Here is a 10979-nt window from a genome sequence, read left to right as displayed (position 1 = left end):
GAATGTCCTTGAAAAGCTGAACAGGTGGATACCTGAATGGCCCGTATAGCTGAAAGTATGCTGGACTTGTAAAGTGCCAAAAACAGACGGAAGATCCCAGAATAATCAGGAGAACATAGTGTGGATCCTTTACAGCATCCACACAGCAGGTTTGCCAAATTAAGCTTAAATCTGACAAGTCGGTGAAGTGTTTATAACCTTTGGCTTTTTTTGTCTCCAAAAAGCGAACAACATTCTCAAGGACCCCTCCCACCCCAGTCACTCTCTTTGACCTGCTGCCCTCAGGCACATGCTACAGGGCAACAAACCAAAAACAAACAGACTGTGGTTGCACTAAATGCCTTTAAGACCTAGATTTATAGATGTGCAACATTCATTATGTCCAATAAGACAAACCACTCTTGAATGTCTTGTGAGCACGAAGTTATGCATTTTTACTTCGTTTTAGATTTTTTTTTTTTTTAATTCTGTAGTTCTTGTACAAATAGGGATTACATTAAATTTCATTATACTTGTACAATGACAAGGAGTATTTGACTTGATTTTGCCTGTCAATAAATCAGTTTGTGCCGGCTGAAGGCATTCAGACATTGTAATTATAATGCATTTTCTAAGTAATGATTAAAATTTAAATAATTAACTGTTGGGCAAAGAAAAAACATTTTAAGTTGGCACATTATAAAGTTACTATGGCTAATTTGTATAAGATTTTCTATTCACACGTCCACCAGATGCAGAGCAACATCATCATCATCATCATCCCAGTGGTGTTGTATTTGTGTTCACCAGTTGAACGGTAAAAGAATCAGATTTATTTCCATTCTTTTTGCATTCAGGCTGAATTCACCTGAGGTGGCCTGACAGCCGGCAGCTTGTATCTTTGGCCACACTGCTGATTACTCTACGACCCAGTTCCCATCCACCCAGCCTAATTCCAGGAGCTCAGATACAACATCTTAAGGTTGTCTTTGTGTCTTATCTCAGTGCAGGGTCCAACCATTTAGTGACAGGACCAAACTGTGATGTGGAACAAAGAAAAGTATTATGAGCCAAATGGCCATGATCCAGTGAACGGCGGCTCTTGTCAGAGCGACGCAGGACATGAGAGGTTTTACTTGAGCTGAGGGTGAAATATAGATAGAAAGGGAACAAACACAGATGTTGGGTTGTCTGTTCTGTCAAAATTCAATTCTGAGGAAAAGGTAAACAGAAACTGGAAATCATTATATTGATCCAGGCATTGTTATGGTGAAAAGTCTTTCTCTCCCCCTTATTTGCAACGAGTCACTTTCTATAAAAGAACAACAATTATATGGCAGTCTCAGCTATGAGGGAAACATCCCCTCCTAATGCCATGCTGACAGATTGCTTTCCACATCAGCAGCAATGATCCCTCAAAGCGCCATTGCTCATTCTGTCAGATGGTACACATTTGTGGAGACACTAACACCCCCCTCTTCCTCCAACCGATTCATAAAGACATGAAAAGCCTCACATTCTGACAGTCGGGCTTAAACTGACACCTGTCGGCAAAATAGGCAGCAAAAGTCAAACAGTGACAAGTAGAAACACACACACTCACACATGGTCAGTGCCCAGTGAAAGCCACGCATAGCACCCACAGCAGCGTTTCCAATGCGATGACCACACATCAACTCACAGAGAACAAGTCTGGCTGAATGTTGATGGATCATATCACACGACATACTTCCCGCTGAAGTCGGGTGATTTGGACAGAGCACAACAGACCAAAGTTAATTCAGTTAAAACGTGCGACTTCAGCCAGAAAATATTGTGACGACCGCTGGCTGGGTTGAGGAGAGCTGGTCCGATCCTAACCTAACTGTGCAACTACTATCCAGCTGTGTGTGGCACCTAGACTGACAATGAGGAGAACACCGTCTCTGCCTTTTCTTGGCTTTATTCAGGCGTACAAAAACAAGAAAGAAAAGGGTTGTAAAACGCAGCACTGTGTGCTCACTGGAAAAATTAACAGAACAGAACATTACAGGTCTCCTCCCGAACTTTACCAGTGCTCACCTGTCATTTCTCTTATCCCCTCCCGCACCTGTTCCTCCCCCCATCCCACATTGGCCAGAACAGCGCGGCATTTTGCTAGAAAACTGCGGTAACCAATACATGAACAGCTTTCAACAACAGTGTCAAACCCATTTGCACACAACAGAACACACGAACATCAGCGGCCGGTCAGGGTCGCCACAATATAAACAGAGAAAGCGAGAGAAAAAAAGATGGCTGACACTAGAAGAGCCAAAGTTTAACTGACATCTTATTTTTTAGTCAGCATAAGTCTGTGAGACAATGATAGTTTGTGTAGGAGAGTATGGAAGTAAATAAAGGAAACAATTACTGTACATGTAAGAGGACATAGTAGAGTGTTTGTGGAAGAACATAGCAGTGGACGTGTGAGATTATGATATTGTGTGTATGATTTATGTCTCATGGGGCCTCTCATGTAAACAAGCTTAGCACTCTCATTATTACTCAACCCGGTATAATTAGAAAGATAAAGGATTATTTCAACCATCCATCCTTTCACAAATTTTTTTTTGTACTTGCACATAATGCAAGGTTAATTTATGCTTGAAGCACAACCAAGTCAACAGGGGTACATATGACCTTCAAAATAAAAGTATATAATGATACTTTTTATTATTATGAAAATGTTGTGATATATGATGCACCGGGGCTTATTTTAACAGCACCTATAATCATTGACCACAAACCTAAAAGAAAAAAGTGTCTGCAACTGTATAATCATATATAATTTGGCCTACAGAGCTACTTGTGTAGCGACACAGAAAAGTAATTCAATGCTGAGTAAGCAGTGTGCCTGAAACCGATGACCAGGATTCTGGATGGATTATGAGCATTAGCATCCCGCTACACCCGCACCCTGGTGCACCTGTTTATTGGCTGACTGAATATATAATTATGAAAATAACTGACTGTATGCTTCACAGAATATATGTTTTTTTAAATAACTAGATTTATGAGAATTTGCAGAGAATAAGAAAGATGGAGGCTGAAAACCCTCAGGGAGGTGTAACGCATCACTAGGCTGTCAACTTGCACATACACATGCATGAATATGTCCTCCTGCCGCTCTTGCTGATATTTTTTTCAATTAAGGAGGATAAGCCACAATATAACTGCACTTCTGTCATTACAGCCTTACTTCTTGAAGTGACCTACATGCAGAGATGAAGTTCTCTGAAGACAGAAAAAGGCGTGAATGACATCTTGTATGAAGATGACACAGAAGAAGTGAGAACACATTTCTCTCCCTCATCCCTCAGGGTCTATATAGTCAATAAAGTGTATTGACTTGCACACTGTAAATATTTTTACTGTGTATTCATACTTCATTCCAGCTGCTCTCCACAACCTCTTACTATATTCTCATTATCTTTTTTTTTTTAGGTCTGTCTCTTCCTGCCTCTTCTCCCAGAGGACAAACTGTAGCTTCTAAAATCTGCTTTATTGATCTAATTTTTGTGAGTGCTGTTGCTGTCACTGTTGAACCTCTGGGAGATATTACAACACACAATACACCTTTCTCTAAGCTACACCAAAATTAGATAGATGAAAACTACTAGTTCTTGTTTCTAAGTTTGTTGGAGTTTCATTTGCATCAATTCACCTTGTTGGGTAAACATGGTGAATAATGGAACTGGGTCTGGACAACAGATCACGAATAAAAACAGACTATGGCAGCATTAAGAGTCATGGTAGAAAACTCAGGGCATGAGCAGGAAATCGGTGGGATCCAAGAATCACTCCCTGGGGGAACAACTGCTTTACTGAACTGGGGATTTAAAGTAGAAACAAAAAAACAAACTAAAGTATTGTGGCTGTAGCTAATAGAGTTGAGCTCCCATGCTGTTTGTTGGAAGCATTGTGGGGCAGACTCAGGTCCTTTGTGGGAATGGCTTTTACTTTTACTTCAGACTGCAGAGCAGGAATACCAATGAGGGATTTATAACTAGGACCACAGCCAAAAGAAGCTCTCAAATCCTTCTTTCTAGATGGGCTCTGATATCCCTGCTTAGTGCAATAATAAGAAGCTGGAATGGAGTACTGAGGCTGGGCAGGAGCACCTCTTTACATTTCTCACTCCAACTCTAAGTGCAGGGGTTAAGTGTGTATATTAGGAAAAGATCAACAAAATGGTTATGATGTACTGTGAAGTGGTACTTAAGTCTAAATATGCTCCTTGGCAGTGTGCTATTTTTGCAAAACAGACTTCACATCTGCACAGAGTAAAGGTGATATATTTGGGATGTGTTTAACTGATACATTTCTTTGCATTAAGAGCAAATATGATGCCAAAGTGTTAATGGGGAGGCGACAGTGGCGCGGTGGGTTGAGCAGTCGTCTCCCAACCATAAGGTTGAAGGTTCAAATCTCAATGCCTCCAGTCCATGTGTCGAAGTGTCCTTGGGCAAGACAATGAATGAAATGCTGTACTTACTCCTGTTTGAGAAGCCTCTACCAAAAATTACAATGCCAACCTTTAGGAAACTATCAAATGAATATATATTTTTACCCATTCACCCATACCCATGTCACATTGGTATGAAAACCATTTCATTTTGGCCACATATGGTTTGGTCTACAATGTGACATTTTTGAAAATTCAACTCAAACTGCTTTTTAAGTGAAACACACTATACTTCCTGTACAGAATGATTAACCTATCCCTAGACTGAGTAAGGAGACGAAGGTTGTTGCATAAATGCAAGTCCCTGCCAAAATGTTTGAGGGCACACAAACCAATCTCTTCAGTTTGCAACTCAGTGGGCACAGATTTATACTGTAAACACAGAGTCAGGCTCCCTGCTGGTCACCCAAATCCTGCGTTACACTCACAATTCTGCCCCCCTTCACTCTTAAATCCGTTTATGCTTTTACACATCTGTGCCTGCATGCTCTTAAATTCTGATTTACAAAATGAAACTAGTACTTGAAACTTGTTTTGTGCACCTTCAAAATCCCATATATGGGATTTCTTTTAAATTAAGAGCTAGTGATGAGTTTACTTGTGTAGCCCTGGCATGGCAGCAACGCTTCTCTGGATGTGTTCAACGTGCCCCAGAGTTACATTCAAAGAAACAATGCGGTTCAAGGATGTCGACAGTTTATCAGTGAAGTGCAGTGTGTCATGTCTCCCTCCAGAGGGCAGGGTCATGACATCAAGAAGACCCAACCAGCTTGTTCCTGCTCAGCTGAGCTTTTTTCCTGACTGCAGGCACAAGCATTTCCCCTTTTCATCATGACTTTCACTAATGGGGCTCACAAAGCTGTGAAATGCACTTTGCTGGTCTAATCGAGAGTGGCTGCCAGTCAAGCTGCAGAGGGTCAGAGAAACAGACAGAGGAAATGTGTGCGCAGCAGTTCATCAAGGAAATGTTGAAAGGCTTTGTTCGTCCTTTCACCTGCTTTTCATTTGAACAGCGCCATGTTGCCGCCTACAGTATTTCAACCACTTCCACTTTTATCTCACTTGACCTGTCCTGCACTTTTCACTGCCTCTCACACCTGTTTCTGGTTTTCTCTCACCTCTTTACATTTCTGAATTGTTTGAACTCATTTGATACCTGTGGTAATTTGGACTTAAAGTTCCTATTTTGCCAGAAATAGTAAAGAGAGGTAACTTCACCGAGGTTTGTAAATCTACATTTCAGCTTCTGGATCTGGGATATTGTTCATGAGAGCATGACAATTAAGATTTTTTTTCAGCTTCACTGCTTAATTAGTACATATAAAAGACAATTCCAATATATTACATCTTGTTTTTTGTAGTTTGTCATCTATCCATTATCTAGGACGCTTATCCTAACGAGAGTTGCGGGGGCCCTGTAGCCAATCCCAGCTAACACTGGGCAAGAGGCAGGGTTCACCCTGGACAGGTCGCCAGTCTTTCACAGGGCTGACAGAGACAACCACACATGCCCACCGGTTTTGGTCATCATTCCTAATATTCTATAATGTCTGCCGTTAAATGCTGAGCTCTGCAAAGATGAACAGACAGAGATAAACATGAGCAATAGCTGAAACATTAGGTGGCAATGTCACAGAGTTTCATAGAGTGGGTTGCACCAGACATTACTGGCAATGTCACAGAGTTTCATAGAGTTGGTTGCACCAGACATTTTTTTTTACCAAGTTTGTGCATAAAGGCCTTCTTATGTTTTCTAATAGTCATCCTGTGAGGAACCTGAAGCCCTGTCGTCATCATCAACAAAAGGTCAACCAGAGCAGTGATGGTAAAAGATCCTGTCGTGAAACATCAAGCTCACAGAATGGGCACATATCGTTTGCCTAAGATGAATTATGAAATGTTGTGAATATGAAGGAATGCACGTCTGAATCTGTGCGTGTTTGCTGCAATGGACAGGAAGCAGATGCATTGCCTTGTTGATAGGCTTCTTTTGCCACTTTGTATTTACTTTTGATTAGAAGAAAGACAATCAGACTTCCTGATTCAAAGGGTGGAAAGGTTGTGCAGGGGCGCCACACAAGACCAGCTTAGGTTTATACAACACAATGAGAGAAAGGTCAAAGGCCCAGGTGAGCTGGAGAAATATTCTCCTTAGAGGAAACTTGAGGTGAAAGTACAACCAAGGTGAAGTGGAGATGATATAGCTAAGCGAAAAGAACGGCAAAAAGACTGAGCATGTACACTACGCACACATGCAGGGCTGTCCTTTGTATGTGTGTGTGCAGATGACGATGCATCTGCCTGAGCCACAGAGGGGAAAGAATGACAGATTTCTCTCCCCTTGACTGTCAACGCGTCTGGTCTGTGTTGGCTGATAACACAGGAGCTTCCTAATTAATTACCCACTGATGCATTTATCGTCGAGTGCAAGCATTCATAACAGTCAAGTTCGCCTCTGGCCTTCAGGGCGGGGAGGGGTGCCGATACCCTGAGGATGCTCAGCTTGGCTGTCCCATTCTTAAAGAAGAAGTCAGTTTCTTCCTGCAACACTGACCTTTTGCTTAAATAGCTCTAACTCCTATTAGCATATGAACAACAAACCATGTGCTAGATGTAAAACATAACATTAGTAAAAGGCTTTTCAGCTGAAACTAACCACTTATGTGTAAGTTGTAAGAGGTGACACAAATGCTCCTACATGTAGATTTTTAACTTATCACCCTACTCTGTAGATCTGCTCATCTCACAAGGTGTTTTAGCATCTTTCAGCTTATAGTTTTGAATTTACACCCCAAAACTTAGCTATTTTTAGTCACTCTTATTGTTATGACCACTTTCCCAATAGTTTTTAATGAAAACCCTTGAATGAACCCATAACACACTATACCATGCAAGAAAAAAAATGAATTCAAAAACATGGTCTGCTGATTTTAAAGCCCTAAAATCACACTTTCCAAAATGGAGCCTTTTTTCCTCCAGATGCTTTGCACTTACTAATCGTGTTTGTGAATCCAGTGCAACAATCTGCATTAAATGACTCTTAAGGTGCTGGGTTTTCTTAATGGGACATTCTTGAAAAGAAAGCTGTGTGGGGCAATTATCCCAGCAGAAAACATGTCTTAGACAACATGTTGTGAAAGATGGGACAACTGTTAAAAAAAGAGACTTCTAATAAGATTGTTAGGAGGTAATATAATTGAAGACAAGGTCTTAAAGGTATTTTGTGTTAAGGCTGAACACTTTCAGAAGGCATAACCAAACGCAAGACCAAATGCTCAGCATGATCAAATTAGAACAAGAAATCCTGCCCATTTAAAAAGGGCATTACCAGGAAAATACACAACAGCTTATTGAATTTTAAACTTTAGACACAAAATAAAGGTCAAAGCTAAAAGCTGATACGAGAGAGAAAGCTGTTTGTGTCTCCAGCTGGGTTTCCATCTCCGGAACTCTTCCACTTCCAGCTTATAAGCAATGTGACAAAACCAGACCATTACAGAGAGGAGTGGCAGCCTCTGTGGGCTGCTACATCACATTTCAACTTCCATACAAACGGGTTTCATGGGAAATGTGCTGCTACAGTTTGTCTTTAACTACTCTGTTCTGGCTTCATGGAACGAAGACAGTTTTGGCAAAATATGCATTTAATTTTAAAAAACCCAAACATCATCATCTTTAAATGTTTTAGCATCATAATCACAGTCACGAGGGCCCCTCATAAGGCTTCTGTTCATCAAAAACTCTACCTGAGAATTCAGTGTGGTCTGTAAACTTTTCACTCCACTGAGTCGGCAGAAGGAACGATAACGCTTGAGATAAATGGCAGCAATTAAAATCCTCAACCACTGAATTCTTAATGAAGCAGGGACATGTGAAGAAAGTTAGAAGAGTCCGAACCGTTTAAAGATGGGATTAAAACATCAATGACCTTCCTTAAACCTGTAGATGATAACTATGTTTTGATGTTTGAAATAATCCTCAGGTGCCAAAATGGATAACTGGCTGTCTACCGAAGTCACTTCAGCATCTAAAGTCACTTCCAGCCTGGCTTTAAGCTGAAGGGCAGACCTTCAAGTTCATTTCAAATTAAAGCTTTTCTCATAATCATCCAGTCTGTCACAAATGGCTGTAAAAGGAGATTTATTGCTATAGGCCCATTTTGTTTTCCAGTCCTGTGACACAGTTTGATGTTGCACACCGATTGGCTATGCACCCCCACACCTTCCCATCTACTGCTCATCTCTTTGTTAAATCTGCATCATTACACACATACTGATGAGTAAGCTGAGATGACTCATTTTATTCCTGCTATCAAATGCTGCAAGCACAATTTTCCTCCTCTTTTATTAATCTAAGTAAATGTTCCTGCCATTGAAATCAGTGCAAATGACTCATTTGTCATGTTTGGGGTATTTTATTATGTTTTTAAACTGATTTTACATTTCTCAAGTAGAAGAGGGGACATAAAAGGGATAATTTACTCTTGAAGAGAAAGACTACTGATCATGCCGAATACATTCACATTTGATGGTGTAACAAACCAAGACATCTGACAGTCCTAAAACATGACTCACTATGATGGATTTAAAAAGGAATGCAAAATAACCTGCAGGCGCACTGCAATACTGTGCATCTACGGCAAACCTAATTTTCATTATTGAGAATTTGTCAGTCTTTTTTTAATAGTCATTTTCATTATTACACCAAATAAATACTTATCTCAAGCATTGTTGTGTGTCTGTGTTACTACACAACTAAAATATGTCCTCAACGAACACTATTTGACAGATAAATGTAACTGAGCCACAATGTTTCCTTGTTACTTCATTTTTCTAGGAGGTTTGAATGACTGACATGATTGATGAAGTATAAGTGACAAATTACCATGTTGAAATAAAAGGAAAAGAAAATCAAAACTGTAATAACCATTTTAAAGCCATGACATTAATCAACTTTTTAAAGTATTGGAATGGTATAACCTTTTGTTTGAAAAAAAAAAAGACTATCCTGGTGAAAGTTCACATAACATGTTGCCTTCAACACTGCACAGAGTACAAACAAAGTTAGCAGCTAGCTGAAGATCCAAAGATTTCCCCCAAGAGTTATGGAAAAAGAGACAGCAAGAGTGAATCCAGTAACACAGCTTCAAACGAATGCTAATGTTACGCTGCGTCTGCTGATATAAATATGCAATTGCTGGCTAACATGTCACACTTACGGGTGAGGGATGACAAGAACAAAAGTGTCATTGTCATAAAACACACAACTATATTCACTGTCTCTGCCACTTTTCTTGCCTCTGCAACAGAAGCTGACAGCTCATCTTATTGAGTCATGATGCTATAATCCAGAAAGATTACTGAGAGTCACATAAGGCATCAATATCAGAGCTACGACTCAACCTGATTTTGGTGCAGTCTGGATAACGGGTCATCAACCCAGGCACACAGAGAGGTGACAGTTAGCACACTGATGCTACTGTAGTCTTTTTTTACCACCTGCAAACTTGTTCACATTTACTTGTGAAAACCAGCACTGATATCACGCAAGTTCAATGTGAACCGCAATCAATCTTACACTGAAGCTCTTCTTTTCATAGCAGAACGTATCAAGACATCTTGTTTGAGCAGATACATCTTTTACTTGCACTGGAATAGTGTTGTAGATCTTTATCGTCTCACATTTATTTACTCGTTGAGGCTAACAACAGCGGTTTTAAAAGTCTGACACTGGGCTGGCACTCAGACAACCCTAACCCGACATTATGGAACCCTAACCCGACATCCCCACCAAAACATTTGAAAGCACACTGACCACATTTTGAGCGCTACTCATTTTGCAGCTCAACAGTTGAAAACAGGCAGGTATATATTTGTTAGCATAAAGTCAGATTTAACCAGAAAATCCCAGCCACACCTGTGCTCATTTCTGAGTCTACACTCAGATTTCTACACTGTGGTGAAAGTTTTGGAGACAGAATTGTGAGTGCAATGGATGATTTGAGCAACCAGCACGTACCCCGACTTTGCATTTACAGTATAAATCTGTGCCCACGTGCTCTCAAATACTGAGTTGCAAACTGAAGAGCGCTTGAAATGTGGTTTGTATGCCCTCAAACATTTTGGCAGGGACTTACTTCTATACAAAACCCTTTGTCTCCTTACTTCATTCTACGGATAGGTTAATCATTCCATACATTTTTCGAACTACAGTTCCTATAATCTGGGGGTTTTATGGGTTGTAAAAAGACAGTACAGGCCTAGTGGTGCCATGGTGTCATTTAGCCATCAGTACAACTTCACTGGTATTTTAGCCTATATCTACTTACATTTGGGCAAACTGGCACGTATGTTGAATTAGACAGTAACATTTGAAAATTTTCACGTTGGTTATCAGCACTTCTGATCACAGTGTACATGGAGGTACAGACCACTATGCCTGGATTAGTGAAAATACTGATGATTAACAGGCAAAGTCTGGCATCAGGGGGCTGTTGGTCAGGCCCTGTGAGGCA

The sequence above is a fragment of the Monopterus albus genome, unplaced genomic scaffold, assembly GCF_001952655.1.
Source record: "Monopterus albus unplaced genomic scaffold, M_albus_1.0 scaffold178.1, whole genome shotgun sequence".
Taxonomy (NCBI): domain Eukaryota; kingdom Metazoa; phylum Chordata; class Actinopteri; order Synbranchiformes; family Synbranchidae; genus Monopterus; species Monopterus albus.
This window is presented reverse-complemented; position numbering follows the sequence as displayed.